Source organism: Lepus europaeus, chromosome 10 (assembly GCF_033115175.1).
Source record: "Lepus europaeus isolate LE1 chromosome 10, mLepTim1.pri, whole genome shotgun sequence".
Lineage (NCBI taxonomy): Eukaryota > Metazoa > Chordata > Mammalia > Lagomorpha > Leporidae > Lepus > Lepus europaeus.
Genome location: NC_084836.1, coordinates 39,634,969 through 39,656,569, shown reverse-complemented (window position 1 = coordinate 39,656,569; position 21,601 = coordinate 39,634,969). Strand labels below are relative to the sequence as shown.

The 21,601-nt window shown below is 38.1% G+C and overlaps 1 protein-coding gene across 1 annotated transcript in view; it reads left to right on the top strand.

Annotated features, from left to right (window-relative positions):
- The window catches only part of ACSS3 (acyl-CoA synthetase short chain family member 3), a 353,512-nt gene that overhangs the window by 86,810 nt on the left and 245,101 nt on the right, over positions 1-21,601 (top strand). The window contains exon 2 of the mRNA XM_062203158.1: positions 15,769-15,855. The gene's annotated coding sequence lies outside the window, so the exon portion shown is untranslated. The remainder of the gene's footprint in view (positions 1-15,768; positions 15,856-21,601) is intronic.

Genomic DNA, 21,601 nt, shown 5'->3' with positions numbered 1-21,601 from the left:
GAGGTTGATTAAGCCAGCCACATGTAGATGTGGTGTTGTTCCACACAGTAAAAGATGGAAGGACCCAAATTTGTAGCAAATTCTATGGCAGTTTTAAAGTTCCTCTGCTATACTCTGGCCTCAGAATCAGCCCTTATGGCATGTGGATCTGGCTGAAGAGCCCATGAGAATATTTTAGGCATGGAAAGCCAAGACACTCTGACAAAAAAAAAAAAAAAAACACCTAAATGAAAGATCTCTGCGAGTGAGATCCCAGTGGAAAGAACAGGCCATCAAAGAAGGAGGTACCTTTCTCTGAAGGGAAGAGAGAACTTCCACTTTGAATATGGCCTTGTCTAAATAAGATCAGAGTCGGCGAGCTCAAAAGGCTTCTATAGCCTTGGCAACTCATGACAAGAGCCTAGGGTGATTACTGATGCCATAAACAAGAGTGTCAATTTGTTGGGTCAACAACAGGAGCCACTGTGCACTTACTCCTCATGTAGGAGCTCTGTCCTTAATGTGTTGTATTGTACAATGTGAATTAATGCTATAACTAATACTTAAACAGTACTTTACACTTTGTGTTTCTGTGTGAGTGCAAACTGTTAAAATCTTTACTTAATATATACTAAATTGATCTTCTGTATATAAAGATAATTAAAAATGAATCTTGATGTGAATGGAATGGGAGAGGGAGTGGGAGATGGGAGGGTTGCAGTTGGAAGGGAAGTTATGGGGGGTAAAAAGCCACTGTAATCCATAAGCTGTAGTTTGAAAATTTATATTTACTAAATAAAAGTAAAAAAAAAAAGTTCCACTGCTATAATAAATTCAATACTTGAATATATAGCATGTACACAGGGAAGCTAAATAACTTTGCACTTTGTAAGCCCTGTATCTAAGTGGAAAATGCAATGTCTTAAATAAACCTGTATTTAAAATTGGCAACAAAAGGAGAAACGTTTAACTAAAAACCTTGGCAAAAATAATGGAAAGGAGATGTAACTCTTTGCTCTTGAGTAACTCAAGAAAGAATTAAAAGTATCATCTTTTTATTTGATTGAAATAGCTTTCAGCTAATTCCACTTACAAAAAATATATTTGCACAGAATCAATTATAGGCAAACCTGTCAACAGTCTCTAGGAAGATATCCTGCCACAACCCAAGAGTTTGATTTTGGGTTCCTTCTTCCACTGTCCTGACATCTTTTCAACCAAGGCTCTTGTTCTTTTTCCCTACTGCTACTGGCCTTGATCTTCAATTCTTTTCTATGGGACATCAAAGTACATTTTAAGGTATGATTGTAACCAATGAGGGATATGTAGATTTAAAAAAAAATCAGACTTTTATGATTTTACCACCTAGACATAATGAATGTTTTCATGTTGATTTCAGATCATTGTTTTTTTTTAAAGAATAAAATCATTACAGATGAAATTAAAGCCCTCTGCACATCTTCATAATCATTCCTCTCTACAGGTACTTGATATTGGTGAATATTCCCTTCTACATTCAGGTACATCCTTATGCATTATATTGCATTATATTGTGTTTTGCTAAATTTTATATATCATAATGCACATATCATTTTGAAACATTTATTCAATACACTGTTTCTGAAATCTATACTTCTATGTATAGTTTTGTTTATTTTAAACTGAATAATAGAATTTCATTGTATGATTATAAACAACATTTATAAAAATGCATTCCACTTTTAATGGACATTCATCTGGTTTTCAAATTTGGTAATTTTTTTTCAACTTTAATAATTATAAATTTACAACTTTTGAATCATAGCAGCTTTCCCCCCCATAACCTCCCTCCCATCTACAACCAATCCTATCTCCCACTTCCTCTCCCATTCCATTCTTCATCACGATTCATTTTCAATTATCTTTATATACAGAAGATCAACTTAGTATATACTAATAAAGATTTCAACAGACTGCACCCACACAGACACGCAAAATATAGAGTACTTTCTGAGTAGTAGTTTTACCATTAATTCACATGGTACAACATATTAAGGACAGAGGTCCACATGGGAAGCAGGTGCACAGTGACTCTTGTTGTTGACTTAACAAGTTAACACTCTTGTTTATGACATCAGTAATCACCTGAGGCTCTTGTCATGAGCTGCTAAGGCTATGTAAGCCTTTTGAGTTCGCTGACTCCGATCTTATTTAGACAAGGCCATATTCAAAGTGGAAGTTCTCTCTTCCCTTTAGAGAAAGGTACCTCCTTCTTTGATGGCCCGTTCTTTCCACTGGGATCTCACTCACAGAAATCTTTCATTTAGGTAATTTTTTTTATTTATTTGACAGATAGAGATATAGGTAGTGAGAGAGACAGAGAAATGTCTTCCTTCCATTGGTTCACACCCCAAATGGCCACTACGCCTGGCGCTGCGCCAATCCGGAGCCAGGAGCCAGGTGCTTCTTCCTGGTCTCCCATGTGAGTGCAGGGGCCCAAGTACTTGGGCCATCCTCCACTGCCCTCCTGGGCCACAGCAGAGAGCTGGACTGGAAGAGGAGCAGCCGGGACTAGAACCCAGTGCCCATATGGGATGCCAGTGCCACAGGTAGAGGATTAGCCAAGTGAGCCAAGGCACCAGCCCCCTTTTTTTTTTTTTTTTTTTTGCCACAGTGTCTTGGCTTTCCATGCTGGCAAAAATCTCATGGGTTTTTTAACCAGCTCCAAATGTTTATAATAGTTACATCTTCCTGTTGAATTGATCCCTTAATGATTATATAGTGCCCCTCTTTGTCTCTCTTAATAGTTTTTGTGTTAAAGTTTATTTGTCTGATATTAAGATGGCTACGCCAGCTCTTTTTTGGTTTCTGGTGGCATGGAATATATTTTTCCAACCTTTCACTTTCAGTCTGAATGCATCTTTGTTGGGGAGATGTGTTTCTTGTAAGCAGCAAATAGATGGGTTTTGTTTTTTAATCCATTCAGCCAGTCTGTGTCTTTTAATTGGAGAGTTGAGGCCATTTATATTCAATGCGACTATTGATAAGTAGTGACTTTGACCTGCCATTTTTCCAAAGATATTTCTAATATATGCTTTGAACTTTCTGTCATCTTTTACTGACATATTTTCTTTCTTTACCTTCTTTCATTTGATGGCCATGTTTCTGTGTTTCTGTGTGTAATACATCTTTAATCATCTTTTGCAGGGCTGGACGAGTGGCGACAAATTCTTTCAATTTCTGTTTGCTATAATATCCTGGGCTGGCAGTTTTTTTCTCTTAGTTGTGGGCTGTATCTTGCCATTACCTCCTAGCCTGTAGGGTTTCTGATGAGAAGTCAGCTGTGAGTCTAATTGGAGATCCTCTGAGAGTAATCTGATATTTTTCTCTTTCACATTTTAGAATCTTTTCTTTACGTTTCATTGTGGTGAGTTTGATTACGATGTGTTGTGGTGAGGATCTCTTTTGGTCATGTTTACTGGGGGATCTATGTGCTTCCTGTACTTGGATGTCTCTTTCATTCTCCAATCCCGGGAAGTTTTCTGCTAGTATCTCACTAAAAAGGCCTTCTAATCCTTTCTCTTTCTCAATGCCTTCAGAAACTCCTAGAACCTGAATTTTGGGTTTTTTAATAGTATCCTGTAGATTCCCAACAATATTTTTTAGATTTCTAATTTCCTCTCCTTTTCTTTGGTTTGACTGTATACTTTCCTGTGCTCAGTCTTCTAAGTCCAATATTCTCTCTTCTAGATCACTGATTCTGTTTTTAGGGCTCTCAAATGTGTTTTTTATTTGTTCTATTGAATTCTTAATTTCATTTTTTTTGACAGGCAGAGTGGACAGTGAGAGAGAGAGAGACAGAGAGAAAGGTCTTCCTTTGCCATTGGTTCACTCTCCAATGGCCACCACGGCCAGCACGCTGCAGCCAGCGCACCACACTGATCCGATGGCAGGAGCCAGGTGCTTATCCTGGTCTCCCATGGGGTGCAGGGCCCAAGCACTTGGGCCATCCTCCACTGCACTCCCTGGCCACAGCAGAGAGCTGACCTGGAAGAGGGGCAACCAGGACAGAATCCGGCGCCCTGTGCCGGCACCGCTAGGCAGAGGATTAGCCTATTGAGCCGCGGCGCCAGCTTGAATTCTTCATTTCATTTTGATTTCTCTTCAATATTTCAATTTCATGTTCTACTAAATTCCTCATTTCATTTTGATTCCTCCTTAAAATTTCATTTTCACGACAGAGATTTTCTGTCCTGTCCTGCATGGATTTCTGTAGTTCATGCATTTGTTTTTGATACTTTCTAAATGTTCTTATCATAAATTTCTTAAAATCCTTATCTTGCATTTCTTGTATCTCATCATCTTCATAATTTTGTATTGGAGTGTCATGTTCATTTGGGAGCATCATGATGTCTTGTTCTTGTTTCCTCAGTTTTTGCATTTGTTGTTCAGCATTGTGGAGATATTCTTTGGTTTCTTCGTCTTCTTTTCTTTCTTTCTTTTTTTTTTTTTCTGCTGTGGTGGCTTTCCTTGTTATACTATGACTCTGGATTAAGTGGACTGTCTGCTTTTGGTGAATCTCTAGAGGTTGTGGTGGGTGTGGCCAGAGAGCTCTGTTCAGTTCTTCAGGGTTAAGGGTGTGTCAAAGGTTACACACCCAGGTTTGGCATGGTAAATCTTCTCTGTATCCTTTTTTTATTCAGAAGGGAAGTAATTCCGCTCAGCTCTTCTTGATGGCAATCAGTGCCTGAGCTCTAGCCCCGGGGGTATAATATTCATCTGCTCTGTCCCAAGGACCACACGAAGGATCTGTGCAATCCTCAGTGTAAGCTCAGACTCCCCTGCAATGTCTCTCACCAGGTAGCCAAGGTCACCCAAGCTTGTGGCATCCCCTACTGAGACTACTCACGTCTCAGCCACACTGTGAGTTCTCCCACACACACTCAGTTTTTTGTTTTTTTTTTTTTTTTCACAGTCCCTGTTCATAAGCTCCACACATTCACTAGGTCTTAGTCTCCTGTTATTACTCCCCACCAGAATCAGGTTTTCTGCTTGGCTGAGGGCAGGTGCAGCCCTGAGCTGGCACAGCTGTTATATATGTCCAAAATGGGGCCTGCTCTATTGTTTCGCACACCTTTGTAAGGGGTGTGGAGAGAGAGAATCATGTCTGTACCATCCCTTTTATTTTTTTCTCTCCTCTAGTTAGGCTGTTGTACTTTTCCCCCATGCGGCTTTAAGCCTCATTCCCTCTAGGCTCTTCCTGCCACTTTTCTGCCAGCATCTTGGGCTACTGTGGTTTCGCCTCACCTCTTTTTCCAGCACTGGTGGGGCAGAGAAGACTCTCGGCAGCTGGGCTCCCGAGCCATGGGCACCCATGTCCTCCATGTAGATCCACCGTGTCCCTCTAATTCCAGAAGAGTTTCCTCTGAAGTTTTTTCCCTAACTCTTCCCTGTGACTACACTATCTCCACTTTTATTAAACTATCTTTTCCTGGACTCTCAGTGAGCTCCCTCCCTATTCTGCCATCTTGGAGCTGACCTGATATGTAGAATTTAATACTGAGGACACAAAGGAGTGAATACTTAAGTAATGAAATTTCAGAATTATAATATATTTAAACAGAGTTTTTGTTTTTTCCATCAGACCACTAAGGAGATACCACCAGAGAAAATTATCATGTATTTGTACCTTCTTATTAAATTCCTACAGATCCACATCCTTAGATTTGGCACACAAATTTGTATTCACATTGGCTTCAGAAAGCAAATAATTTACAAGTTCAAATAGTGAGTGATGAGGGACTGAGCTGGAGAAAGAAGCCATTGAAGAAATATTTGGCAATAGGGAGGAAGAAGCATTTTGTTATGTGAATTTGTGCATCAATAGGAACCGATCCAGGCAGGAAATAAAAGCATCAAAATGCACAAGAAGTGCAGCCTTCTGCTGAGCTTCCAAATGAGCATTTTGTACATGGAGTGTGGAGGATTGGTGATGCTTATGAAGATGTAACACATGTGAGAACATTCAATTCACACTTGGGGAAAACTGTTCTTATCTGAGCATGCTTGCCCTCCATTTGATTCCTCACTGACCCCTTCAATAATTTGTTGCACCCTCTGAAACTCCTCCAAACTGAGCAAAACCACCAGTGGATCAAATAACAAAATCAAGTGGACTATTTTCATATGTCTCTTTTTTCCTTCAGTTTGCACAGTGATGTAAAGTAAAACACTTTCCTTTGTTCTTGGTAAAAACAAATTTCTTTTTGGTTGATTAGATGCAAAAAGAGTATAGTGCTTTTAAGGCTAACTTCAAATCAATAAAGATTTTAGTACAATTGTAAGCATTAATACAGACATGTGAAGTATATTATATGTATATATAAAATATATATACAAAGTATTAAAAGCCAAAATTGCCAAATATTCAATCTTTCTGTCTCTCCCTCTCACAAATCATAGAGATTTAAATTCCCTTTGGAATGATCTATGTAGTTGTGTATAGCAAAAAGACTAGTGATTAGAAGAACAGAGGAGATGAGAAAGAGAGAACTCTGAGTGTTTCCACAAGAAGCAAGCTGTCTGTTAGCTGATATTTGAACAGCAGCAACAACAAAAATCACTGGGAAATATTAATAAATATAATCTATAGAAAAAGAACTTGATATGTTAAGGGAATCTTATTAATTTGATCATACCTTCCTCAAATTAAAACCATTAAAATAATTTTTCAGTTTGAGATATCAGCAAGTTGCTTTTTTTTTAACTTGAATGTATCATTCAATAATTTTTCAGTTTGAGATATCAGCAAGTTGCTTTTTTTTAACTTGAATGTATCATTCAGCAAGCACTATCCAAGATTTTAAGTTATATGTACAAATATTAGGTTGTCAAATCTAAAAATGTTATACAAATATTCAAGAATATTTGAAACTGATTTTTTTAAACACCTAACGTGACAGATCTTATTTAAATATTTATCAGGGTCTACACAAGTATGAAAAAATGATTTTCTGATGGAATGGTTTGTGGGTTCTGTGTGGAAACCATATAATTGTAAACTATTTCCTTTAATTTGTATGTTGTTGACCTACTCAACCATTAAGCCAATTAATAAAGTAATGTGCCTGGAGGCAGCAGGGAGTGAATGATATGTTTTGAAACCACCATACTTCTAATAATGAAAATAGTTGTTTTAGAATATTTGAGTAAAAAACTAAAAAACATGTCACAATGCACTATAAAACCATGTAGTATAATATTTAAGAACACAGATTTGGTATCAGACAAACGATGGATTGGATATTAGCTCTGTACTTACCAATGAAATGACTTTCAATTAGCTATTTAATCTCTTTATGCCTTAATCTTCTAACTTGTGCTGTATGGCTCTTGTGTGGCTTAAATTAATCAGTTCATGAAAGAGCCTGGTACATTGTAGAGAAGTAGTAGTAGCTGAGAAGTAGATAGCAAAATAGAATGTTTTGAGAGATTTACTGAGGAAGGGGGTAGGACAAAATGAAGAAACTTCAGACCACAAAAATTCAGGTCAGATACATGTAGAAGAGAGGGAAGGAAGGAGGATTAGGTTGAAACAGCTTCAAACTGCAGCAAAGCACAATTCCAAAATCATTTTGATCAGATTGATGGAGAGTCCTTGAGCCAAAGTCCCCTACAGGAAGAATCCATCATCTTGCTGGGATGAGTTCTTGAGGCTCAGTGTCAACTGGGGGAACAGGGAATCTGTGTAGTGCATTTTAATTGAAAGAACCAGTAAAGAACTGGTATTCTATAATTACTGTTAAAATGTTCTTGATTATTTTCTAAACCATTCTTTGTACAAAGCACCTACCATGTATCTATTATTGTTCATATCACTGTTGTCCTGCCAATTTAATGGACATCTATAAACCTTATTTTCCACACTGACCATATTATAATAAAATTTCCCACTATATTGGTATTTCCATTAAAAATAATTTTAAAAATAATTCTGTTCCTCCTCATGAACACTTTTATTATGTCAGCAATCATTAAAATTTACAACTGTTTTTTGACCATTTCATATAATTGTAAATTTTTCCTGGTTGTTTTTTTTTTAACTTTTATTTAATGAATATAAATTTCCAGTGTACAGCTTATGGGTTACAATGGCTTCCCCCTCCCATAACTTCCCTCCCACCCGCAACCCTCCCCTCTCCCGCTCCCTCTCCCCTTCCATTTGCATCAAGATTCATTTTCAAATCTCTTTATATACAGTAGATCAATTTAGTATAAAGATTTCAACAGTTTGCACCCACATAGAAACACAAAGTGAAACATACTGTTTGAGTACTAGTTATAGCATTAAATCAAAATGTACAGCACATTAAGGACAGAGATGTTTTTTAAACTTCTAAGTATGTATTTATTGATTTTACTCTACTTAAAAAATGAGAGAGAGAGAGAGAGAGAGAGAGAGAGAGAGAGAATGAGTGAGCACTTTCTTCTGCTGGTTCATTCCCCAAATGCCCACAAGAGCCAAGGTGGATGACAGAGTCCAATTACTGGACCATCATCCACTGCTCCTTAGATTGCATTGGCAGGATTCTGGATAGTAAGCAACCAGCCAGGATGCACACTGACACTCAAACTGATATGGGAGTGGTGGCTGGGTCACAATGTTGGCCCCTTCATTTTTTCCTATTTTGCAAATGGTGTAAGCATTTATCTTCATAAATACTGTCAAAAGTGTATACATTTGATAGTCATATAAAGTCAAGAACTGAATAAATCTTGAAGCTTATTTAGTCTGATCTCATCTCATTTTGCAAATAAAGTAACTAAAGCTAAACTCTTTTTTTATGTTTATTTACTATTTAATTGAATGTTCAATTTACAGGGGTGTCGGATGGAGGGAAAGAAAGAAAGACATATCTTTATGCTCTGGTGTATTCCCCAAATAGGTTCAGCCAAGCCAAAAGCAGGAGCCAGGATCTTCCTCTGGGTCTACCACCTGGGCGCAGGGTCCCAACCACTGGGCCATCCATCACTGCCTTTCCAGGCATATTAGCAGGGAACTGAATCAGAAACAGAGCAGCCAGGACTCAATCCGGCACCAGTATGGGATGCTGGTGCTGCAGAGGTGGCTGAACTCACTGCACCACAGTGTTGATCCCTGAAGCTAAACTCTTAGAATGACTTGCCCCAGTAACAGGATACTGGGTGGCCTAATGTCTAGTTTAGTACTGCCATTTCACCAGCTAGTGCAGTTGTTTTAATATATTTTAAACCTTGAAACTGAACATTAATTTTATTTAAATATTTTAAATACATTGTAACAAATTTTATATTCACCTGAATTTCAGATACAATTGCTAACTTCTTAATACCCATACATTAGGGCCCGGCGCTGTGGTGCAGCGGGTTAAAGCCCCAGCCTGCAGTGCCAGCATCTCATATGGGCACCGTTTCGAGTCCTGGCTGCTCCTCTTCCGATCCAGCTCTCTGCTATGTTCTGAGAAAGCAGTAGAAGATGGCCCAAGTGCTTGGGCTCCTGCACCCATGTGGGAGACGCAGAAGAGGCTTCTGGCTCCTGGCTTCGGATCAGCTCAGCTCTGGCTGTTGCGATCATTTGGGGAGTGAACCAGTAGAATGGGAGACCTCTCTCTGGCTCTACCCTCTCTGTAATTCTGTCTTTCAAATAAATAAAAGTAATTCTTAAAAAAAATACCCATACATTAAAATATCTTCAGAATTAAAATAATTAAACTTTATTCATATAAAGGATGAAATAATCAGAAAACAGTGTTGGCCCCTTCAATTTTTAGGTACAAGACAAAAAAATACAGATACTTCCTTGAATTTCTTACTCAGTATTAGGATATTTTCACATTATGAAGTTATGAAAAAATCATCTTTATTTTTAGCCTGAAACATATCCATTTCATGCCACATTAATGACTTACTGAGGAAATGTTGAGATGGTAAATTGGTGATCCTATTGCCATGGGTGAAGTAACTTGAGTTTTAGTTTGTTCAAATGTTTTACCAATTCTTATTTCAACTACTGAGGATTCACTAGCAAAATTTCTAGATATAATGTTTTAGAAGTTTTAAAAACACAAAGTATAAACAAAATGGTCCTTAAATATTTGATTGTTCGTTATGGATGATTGCTTATGAAAAAGATGCAAAAAGTTGGCAAACACATCCCTGGCAGCTTCAGAAGATTCTATGTCAAAAATTAACTTTCTCATTGATGGTTGGAGGCCCAGGGTGAGGGTAGTGGTGGAAACTCTCCACAGGTTGCTAATCTTTCAACAGTTAATTACTATTTAGATTAGATTAAGTGAAGTGGAAAGAAATTATAGATTACAACTAATACTGACTGAAGATAGGATGCATGACAGTAAAAAATTCTTTAAGAAATACAGCCTACCAAAATGAGAAGGATAGTGTCCAAACAGTCCTATGAACCATGATGAAGAAATTGATTCTGAAGCCCAACAGTTTCAGTGGTAAGGGGGTAGATCTCATGTTAAGTATCCTTACCACAAAGAGAAACACGAAAACACACAGAACACAGAGAAATTTTGAGAATTGATGAATATGTCTTTGAGGTTGAAGGGGATGATTTTGTCTGGACAGACTCATCAATTTATATATGTTAAATATTGACAGAAGGCTGTTTTAAAAATAAATAATATATTCATGAAAAGCAAGCCCTAGCCTTTTTTAAATATTTATTTGACAGAGTTATAGACATAGAGGCAGACAGAAAGGTCTTCCTTCCATTGGTTCACCCCCAAATGGCCACCACAGCCGGCACTGTGCCAATCTGAAGCCAGGAGCCAGGTGCTTCCTCCCAGTATCCCATGTGGGTGCAGGGCCCAAGCACTTGGGCCATCCTCCACTGCCCTCCCAGGCCACAGCAGAGAGCTGGACTGAAAGAGGAGCAACCGGGACTAGAACCCGGCACCACAGGCAGAGGATTAACCAAGTGAGCCATGGTGCTGGCCCCAAGCCCTAGCCTTTATTAGTGAATTCTTCTAAATATGTAAGGAAGAAGTAATAGTAGGGGGAAAAAAAAAAACCTTCCAGGGAATATAAAAAAGGGAGTACTTCCCAATGAATTTTATGAAACCAAAATAAATCTGATACTAAAACCTGACAAGGACAACAGAAGAAAGAAAAATTGCAATTCAGTGTCTGAAAGCAAACCGTCTACAATACATTAGTAACACAAAGTAATGCATAAAATCCATGATATGTTATCACGACATAGAGGAATTTATTTCAGATAAGGAGGGTAGGCTAAATATTAGAAAATTTATTGATATGATTACATTGAAAAATAAGAATTCATTAATAGTTTAAAAAAACAACTTTTGACATGTAAGCAATAAAAGGAAGTTTCTGAAATTTTTCTTAGGAGTTTCCTCATAGTTTGAGAAGGCAAGGAAGCCACTGTTACCATTTCTGTTAAACATATTTAATGGATTCTGTGTAGTTCAAAAAAGTAAGAAAAATGATAAAGACTAGGGGATAAGCAAAACAGATGACATGATTGGGTCTATAAAAATCTATTGATAGTAACATATAAACTCCTGGAAATAAATTTCAGAAAGTTATTAGATTAATGTTAATATACAAATATAAATTGTATCTTTAATGTCAAAAACCTGAATTAAAAATAACTAAAATATCATTTACAGCAGCACACAAGAACATCAAATTCCAAGGAATAAATCTAACAGATGAGCTATATTTTTACAAAGCCAAATATAAAATATACAAGGAAAAGTTTAAAATGGCATCAGAAGAAAGAATACCATGTTCCTACACTGGAAGACTTAGCGCTTGTAGAATTTGCAGTGAGCCCTAGTGATTCACACCCTTCCATAATCTGCTCTTAACTGTGACCAGGACTTTTAAGTTTACTTTCATCCAGTAGACTTTGGTGTAGGTGCTGGCTGTCACTCCCTCTCATGATTGGTCACGTTATATGGCAAAGGTGATAAGATTTGCAGATATAATGCAGACCTCTTATTAGTGTAAGCTAACGATTAGCAGGCCTGGATAATCAGCTGAGCCCTTTAAAGAGAATTTTGACAGAGAAGGAAATCAGAGATTCTCTTTCCTCCTCATCTTGAAGAAAACATACTGAGAACAGAATCCTGAGCCTCCACTGAGAACCTAGACCCTGCTAACAGTTCAATTGCAGATGTGTGAGTCCTGGGAAGAGAATTCAGATAAACCAGGCCCCGATTTCTGACTATGGACCTGTAAGATAATAAAGGAGTGTTGTTCTAATATCCTAATTTTGTAGTACTTTGTTACATAGTAACAGAAAGTTAAAACACTGTTTGAAGGTTTAAAAGCCCACCCAAATTGAGCTAGAGATTAAACATAATCCAAATCAAAATCCCAGCATATTTTTCATAAAAAATGGAAATTAGGAATTTTTATAAGAAAATGCAAAGGATTTGTATGTCAAGGGAATCTTCAAGCAGAATAAATCTGGATGATTTATACTACCAGGTATCAAGACATGTTGTAAAGCTACAGTAATTGTGAGTGCATGGTATTGCTTCAAGGATAGAGGTACAGAATAGGGAATCACATCCAGAGAGGGACCCACATAGGGGTGTTCATGTGTTTTGTGATCAGTAATTTGTTGTGACAAGGATGATCTTTTCAATAAATTGTGCAGGGTGAATTGGATATTCACAAATTATAGCATTAATCTTGACATGCAAAAACTAATTTGAAGGGCCACTGCAGTACAGTGGATAAAACCACAGCTTGAGACACTGGTATCCCTTATCAGAATGTTGGTTGGAATCCCAGCTGCTTCATTTCCAATCTAGCCTCTTTATAATGTACCTAGGAAGCAGTGGATTGTTGCTGTGCACTCGTTCTGAGAGGAGAAGCACGGTGGGGGCAAGAGGTGCAGAATCACCACACAGACGCCAGGAGTCTGGTTAAAGCAATGGACAATAGCTCAAGTACTTGGACCCCCGCCATACACTATACAGAAATTGATGGAGTTCCTGGCTCCTCACTTCAGCCTGGCCCAACCCCAGCTGTGTGGCTATTTGAAGAGTCAACCAGCAGATGGAAGATTTCTCTCTCTCTTTGTGTTTCCTTCTGTGTCTGTCACTCTACCTTTTAAATAAACAAGTCTTTTAAAAAATTAATGAGGTTGGTGATCGATCTATATGTAAAAGGTAAAATAATAAAGCGTCCATGATAAAATATAGGAGAAAATCTTTGCTTGCTTGAGTTATATAGCAATCTCTGAATTAGTTACAAAAGAAAACTATAAGAACAAAGATTAACATATTGGTTTTTATGAAACTGAGAATGTATATTTCAGAAAGGACAATATTATGAGAATACAGAGCCATTGACTAGATTAAGATAACTGCTTCAGGTCTGTACATCAGAGAGTACATCTCCAGGTTGTATACATCCTATCCAGTAGACAATCAGACAATAAAATTAAGATTAAGAAAATGTCCGATCTTAGTTTTGAAATTGGCAAAAATATAAAAGTATCACAAAAAAAAGAGGACACTCAGGTAGCCAAAAACCATGAAGAGTGGGTATGTCAACCATGGTCATTTTATTAAAATAATCAGGTAATGAGCTACAGATCATCAGTGGGACACAGCTGGCATTGGTTATTTTTTTTTACCAGGGCTCATTTTAAGAGGGAAAATTGCAAAAGCTACAGTTTTCCACGACATGGAAAGGACAGGAGGGTTGAACAGTGCAGGCAGGGTTGCAACACAAGCAGGGCTGAAAGGAGGGAGTGGTGACCTCAGCTCCTCCTTGCTAACAACCTCCTTGCCTATGTTAATCCCAATAAATTCTTTTTTTTTTAAGTCTCACATCTTTATTCAGCTATTAACTCAGAAAAGATCATGGACTTACATATAAGACATAAACCTATGACATTTCTATGCAGGAGAAACATCCTCAGGTTCTAAGACCAAGCAATGAATTATTAGACTTGATATCAAAAGTACTATCCATATAAAGAGAAACTGATAAATTGTACTTCACCAAAACTAAGGAATTTGCACTGTCTAAGGCCTGTTAAGGGGAAGAAAAGGCAAGACATACACTGAGAGAAAGTATTTCTTAACCACATATCTAACAAAAAACTAATAGGTACATTATACAAAGAATTCTCAAAACTTAACAGCAATAAAACGATCTAATCAGAAAATGTGCAGAAGACATGAAGAAACCTATTAGTGAAAAGAGCACAAAGACGGCCAGTAAGCACATGAAAAGTTATTACATCAGTAGCATTTATGGAAATACAAAGTGAAACCACATGTGATATCTCTACATATCTATAAAAGTGGCAGAAGCAAAAAAAAAAAAAAATTGCAATACCAAATTCTGACAAGGTTAGAAAGCAACTAGACCTCATATACTGATGGTGGAAATGTAAAATATTAAGGCTTTCTTTTTTGTTTCTTTTTAAGATTTATTTATTTATTTGAAAGGCAGAGCTACAGAGATGCAGAGCTGGGGGCAGGGAGGTCTTCCATCCGCTAGTTCACTTCCTAGGTGGTCACAATGGCTGGAGCTGGTCCACTGGGCCAATCCAAAGCCAGGAGCCAGCAGCTTCTTCAGGTCTCCCATGTGGGTGCAGGAGCCCAAGGACTTGGGCCATCTTCTACTGCTTTCCCAGGCCATAGCAGAGAGCTGGATCAGAAGTGGAGCAGCCGGGACTCCAATAGGTGCCATATGGGATACTGGCACTGCAGGCAGCGGCTTTACCCGCTGCACCACAGCACCAACCCCAAGGCATTCTATAAAATAATTTTATGAAAGAGAAGTGGATGTGGTTTATAAGGTTGTATGAGGAATTCTTGTAGCCATGGGACTGTTCTGTGTGTTTTTAAAAATTTACATAAAGAAAACAGTTTTCAAGTATTTCATATATATAATTTTAAGCACATAAGGCTACTTTTCACCCTCCTCCCTCCTGCCTTTCTCCTATTGTTTTCTTTCAACTTTTGCAAAACATACTTTCAAATTATAATCACAGGCTTAATCATCCACTAAATAAGGAGTTCAACAAGTAGAAAGTGTAAAGAGGGGCCGGCACTGTGGCCCAGTGGGTTAATGCCCTGGCCTGAAGTGCCCACATCCCATATGAGCACTGGTTTGAGACCTCGCTGCTCTACTTCGGATCCAGCTCTCTGCTATGGCCTGGGAAAGCAGTGGAAGATGGCCCAAAGCCTTGGGCATCTGAACTCATGTGAGAGACCTGGAGGAAGCTCCTGGCTCCTGGCTTCGGATCGGCACAGCTCCAACCATTGCAGCCAACTGGGTAATGAACCAGCGGATGGAAGACCTCCCTCTCTCTCTCTCTCTCTCTCTCTCTCTCTCTCTCTCTCTCTCTGTGTGTGTGTGTGTGTGTCTCCTCTTTCTGTGTAACTCTGACTTTCAAACAAATAAATAAATCTTTGAAAAGAAAAAAGTGTAAAGACCAGTGTTCCCTAGGAGTAAGACAATCATCAAATTTCAAGATGTCAATTTCACTCAAACACAGTATGGGTTGTTTTTTGTATTCTACATAGTAGCTACCACAAGCCAGAGTAAACATATGATCATATGATACTTGTCTCTTTGGGTTTGGCTTATTTCACTAAGCGTAGTGGTCCCATTGAATTCTGGTGTGATGTTAACTTCCTTTATCCAGGACCTTGTCACTAATAACAGAACTGATCAGTCTGTGGTAGATTTTCTTTTCTTTTTTTTTTTTTTTTTTATTAACCACAAGTTTCTTCCTTTTGGATACAGACTTAATGAATCATCCATGGACATTTGGACATTTGGACATTGACCACATTTGGACACTGCCACATTTGGATTCTGTGATGCAGAGAGGTAAGTAGTCTTTGTATGACAATATAAACTCAGGAACTCTTGGGCTCCTGTGCATGGAGATTTATGCTAATTGTGGAGCTCTTGATCAACTCCAGACATAGAGCATGGCAAGTGTGTGTCTGTTTGTGTGTGTGGTGGGGAGGAGTTAAGAATACATGGTTTCTGCATTCTACCTTACAGTAAAAATAACTCCTTGAGGGAAGGCTTGTTTAATGTAACACTTAAAACGTCTCTTGGGATGTCTGCATCCCATATCAGAGTGCCTGGGTTTGAATCTCAACTCTGCTCCCAGCGAGCTGGATTGGAAGAGAAGCAGCCACAACATGAGTCGGTACCTATAAGGGATGCTGGCTTAGCAGGCAGAAGCTTAGCCTACTATGCCACAGTGCTGGCTCCAACAGCTATTTTTAATCCTTTTTAAGTTCAACCAAAAATTCATTGCATTTGAGGGTATATGATGAACACATACAGTCAATGGACTAATTCATTAAGTTACTGTAGTTTATATTGCCAAGCAACTATTGCTGAATGGCTAGTTTGATTTATAAATATTTGTTTCATGGGGAAAATGAGGGCCATCAAGGGCAAAGAACTGTTTGAACAGATTTGGCTCTCTAGGAAAGCCAAATTCAGGACATAAAATGGCAATAGTCTAAGTCAGTTATGTAGGACAGATATCCTAAAAAATATTTCTAAGATACAGCATTTAATCTGCCTTCTATTAAATTACTAGTTAAGATTATCAAAATCAAATCAAAATAGGAAAAACATTAGACTAAAGTGCCTAATGTTTATGTACCTTTTATTGTCAGAGTCTCTCCTAGGTGCAACCACATGTATTATTTACTTTAAATTCTATGTAACTCTATAAGGCAGCCTTAAGGGGACCCTGATTTTTGGTATCCTCAACTTCCATTCCTGCCCCCTCCCACTGTGAAACTACTCTGTGGTTTAAGACTAAGCCAGCCTCCTGGCTCCACACTTTGGTCTACACCAAGTATAATGCTTCCTTCTGTTCTTCCTGCCATAGAAACATTTTTGTGAGGGTGGGCATGTGCGTCTCTGTGGTGAAATCCAGAGGAAAGGAGATGGCTTGTATTTGGAGGCTGAGTAAAGAGTGGATCGCGCTTATTCTAGACGTAGCAGTGTGAGGTGTGAGGCTGACAACCACTGAGCTGTCTGTCCTGAAGTAAGCCAGGATTGGCACAAAACCTTAGAAACTGGAGGCTGATGAGGATCGAAGTCTTTCCAGGGGTCAATTGCTTTTCCTCAAGTTGGAGAAGAATTTTGTGAAACTTACAATGAAGTGTCCTAGGTGGTTTGTAGGCATATTATTGACCCTGTTGTCCTCAGGAGTAAAGTGAGGTTCAGATTTCTACAGTATCGCCTGAGACAATAAGCTCTAAAATGAGGAGTTGGGTTCTAGAAGTCTGAGCTGCAGAGTCCTGGTGTTTAACTGACATACAACTGGAAACATACAACTTACTATTAGCATATTCCAAGAATTGTTTCTTTGAAGGCTTCAACAATCTCAAATTTGTTGATATAAAATATAACTTTGAAGAACATTGCAGGCAATTTTATGAAAATAAAAACTGAAAACAATCTATTTGACTCTTTTTCAAGATTAGATTCTCCACAAGTAAAATGCAAGTGACACAGTATTGCAGATACAACTAAGAAATTTTAAACTCTATAAATATAGAACATGTATAGTCCTTCTGTTTATGTTATTTTTAATGTGCAGTTAATGAAAATATTTTTGCTTTAATGAACCAGCATATATTGTTTGTAAAACATTTTTTTTTTTGACAGGCAGAGTGAACAGTGAGAGAGAGAGAGAGACAGAGAGAAAGGTCTTCCTTTTTGCTGTTGGTTCACCCTCCAATGGCCGCCTGATCTGGAGGCAGGAGCCAAGTACTTATCCTGGTCTCCCATGGGGTGCAGGGCCCAAGCACTTGGGCCATCCTCCACTGCACTCCCTGGCCACAGCAGAGAGCTGGCCTGGAAGAGGGGCAACCGGGACAGAATCCGGCGCCCCAACCAGGACTAGAACCTGGTGTGCCGGCACCACAAGGCGGAGGATTAGCCTAGTGAGCCGCGGCACCGGCCTGTAAAACAAATTTTATTAATAATACTTGTACATATTTTTGGGCTACCATATAACATTTCAGTACACATATAAGGAATTTTAAAGAAATTATTTCTTCATCTAATTAAAATATTTTTAAAGATTTATTTATTATTTGAAAGGCAGAGTTAAGGAGAGAGAGAGAGGCAGAGAGAGAGAGGGAGAAATAATGTGATCTTCCATCATCTGATTGAGTCCCCAAATGGCTGCAACAACCAGGGATAGGCCAGGCCAAAGCCAGGAGCCAGGAGCTTCTTCAGGGTCTCCCATGTGGGTGGCAGGAGCCCAAGCACCTGAGCCATCTTCAGCTTCTTTCCCAAGTGCATTAGCAGGGAGCTGGATCAGAAGTGGAGCATCCAGGACTCAAACCGGTGCCCATATAAGTTGCCAGCACTGCTAGCAGCACTTTTTTTTGTTTTTTTGACAGATAGAGTTAGACAGTGAGAGAGAGAGAGAGAGAGAGAGAGAGAGAGAGATCTTCCTTCTGTTGGTTCACTGCCCAAATGCCAGGAACTATGCTGATCTGGAGCCAGGAGCCAGGTGCCTCCTCCGGGTCTCCCATGCAGGTGCAGGAGCCCAAGCACTTGGGCCATCCTCCACTGCCCTCCCGGGCCACAGCAGAGAGCTGGACTGGAAGAGGAGCAACAGGGACTAGAACCCGGTGTCCATATGGGATTCCGGCGCCGCAGGTGGAGGATTAACCAAGTGAGCCATGGCGCTGGCCCCTGCTGGCAGCACTTTAATCTGCTCCCCCACAATGCCAACCCTGAATTGAAATGTTTTCATGGTGAACTTTTTTTCCAGGAATGGGTTGAGATAATTACTGATGTTTCAGAATCCAAGCACTTGGGTTATTCTGTGTTTAACAAAAGTGATTTTGAAGGCATGAGTAATTACAGTAATTGTTCTGTTTCTATAAGTTGGAATCATTGCTGGGCTGGTGAGTGCATTATTTCTTTGCTGGATTGAACATTCTAGTTGGGGAAAAGAGTGAGTTTAGGGGAATCAGAGGTTTTGGAGAATTTTGTTGAAGTCTGGTAAGTCCCTGAAGGGCTCTGTAGGCTCTGTAGGGCTCTCTCAGTCTTCAAATCCCAGTACTATCTTTTAGAAAAATTAGTTGCTAGTATTTGCATCACCTGCTTGTTGAACAAATAAGATGTGATAATAGAGCCTAGAGTGGTAGAAATAATTTAAATCATATAAAATATTTTATTAGTTTCAATACACTGCAGAGCCTGTTATTAGTAGTGCTTAATATTTTTAAATTCTCCAAGCAATTGTGTTTCTTAGATAAATGATGTGGACAATCATACACTCATTCCTTTTCAACAACCTGGAAGAGCATGAGGAGCAAACTCATGGTTTTGTTCTTTACAAATTGGATGGTTTATCACCCTTAGTCAGAATGGCTTCTTTCTTTCCCCGTGCTGCATGGTGTGCTGGCATGGAAAAATGATTTTCCAGTCATAGAAACTATGAAGTTCAAATCTTGACTCTAGCAATTAGTAACCATAAAAATGGGTAAGTTGCCACCTTCTTTCACATCATTTGCCAGAAAGGAAGAAGAATGCTTTTTTATGAAATTAATGAGTGTTTTACAACAAACAGCATCAAGCACAATAATAATATAAATAACATATTCAAAATGCCTTACTTAAATTAGTAATTACTTTGATGTTCATGCCCATATTTCCCTCTGGCATATTTCCTTTTTCATTGTCACTGTGCACCACATCAGAGTACTCTTTAATGTAAAAAGAATCAGCACCTTTTAACAACTAGAACTTATTCTCTTTTGATATCTCAAAAAAATCAAGCAACTCGAGAACATACACCTAAAAGTGCTGAATATAGTTCAAAGTGAAGTTTAAAGCTGATTCAAACAATATTTTCTCCTATGTTTCAGGCACGTTAATGAAATTCTTCTAAATACCACTAGAAAATATTGCTTCCAGAAGCTCACCTGGCCTAAGAAATTTAGGGTTCTTTAGAAGTCTTTGTTTAATTTTTTTCTATAAGATTTAAAGCGAAACTTTTCATGACTATTATACAAAGATTATAATTATATGTTAGTTAGCTAAACATCATGTTTGCATACAAGAATCCATGAAAACTATACACAATGTATTGTATGTAAATTATACAGATCCCAAATCTCTTTTTTAATACTTGTATTGGAATTTTTAATTTAAAAACGAATAATTGTCTTGGTCCCATTTTTCATGTACTTTAGTCAACCTTAAATTTACTTTTCAAATTAACTTTGCTTACTACCCCAGTAGACTGGTACTATATGGCAGATATTAAATATGTAAAAAAGGTGCTTTATAATGCAGTATCTTCATCATAGTAAATTAAGGCTCACTTTCAAAGTGAAAGGATATATGTGTAGAATGCTAATTAAGATCAAAGCTTGTTTTTATAGCATTGTATTTCCGTTACAAGCAAACAACGACTTCTTAAGAAATAAAGAAAGACCTTCACAGAACAAATGAATTTAAGAAACTGTGAGCAGGTGCAGAGTAAAGCAGTCTTCAGGGTAGAGCAATGGGAACCTTTCCCTTTGGGCATTCGTAGCTTACACATTCAGGGTTAGTGCAATGTCTGGGAGATTGACTTATACAAATAAAACCAAATTGGAAATAAAGGTCCTGATAAAGGAGACATCTATTGTGTGGACACTATCTATCATCTTGTGATCCCTAGATCCGTTCTAACAAGGGACCATATTAGTATGCAGGCACTTGTGTTTTATTCTTTTTCCAGTTTTTGTTCTTGCAATGAGGTATCCCCATGAAACTCATTAAACCTCCTGTTTCTGCAGCTGACACTCCACTCAGGCATGAATAATCTAAGGGGTAAACAGAATGTTGATATAAATATGCAAGTCCTTTTGATGAAGCATAACTAAGAAATTGGAAGAGACTCATAGGTGCACACGCGCACGCACACACACACAACATTGTATCACTTTTAGTGTGTGCAGAGATGAAAAACTGTAATCTCAGTTTTGAATGCTTGTCAAGTGTTCATACAGATAGATGTAAGGTATTAATATCATGAACACTTAAAATATGGGAATTAGGAAATTCAAATAAATAATTGTAAATTCCTTTTCCTTGATTATGTGTAAAATAGTCTCTTAAATACAAGGTAAGGATAAGGAAGGAATTTATTTAATATTCACATATTCTTTGGGATTATTTGTATATAACTCTGAAAGAAATGAGGTTAGATTTACAAATGTATGTAAACTCAGAGAATGGGTCATCCATTTTGAACAAAGAATTCTGTATATCTCAAGGAAACAAATTGAAAGAAAACAGTGACTACTGACACAACAGTTAACACTTAACAGATTGGCAGAATTTAATATTTGATAACACTCCTAAGAAAATAGAACTCATACTTTATTAGTGCTTATATCATCTGGAGAAATTCCTTAGGAGATTTACTTGCCAGTAGTTTGCAGTTTTGGCAATGAGCAGGCTCTTTACCCCAATGTCTCAATTCTTGAGTGCTACCAAAGAGAAATGCTTGCTTGTATGCCCAAACATTCCTGTAACAACATTGTTTCAGTGAAAAAAAAATTGGTTTTCATGTGGTTATTGACAT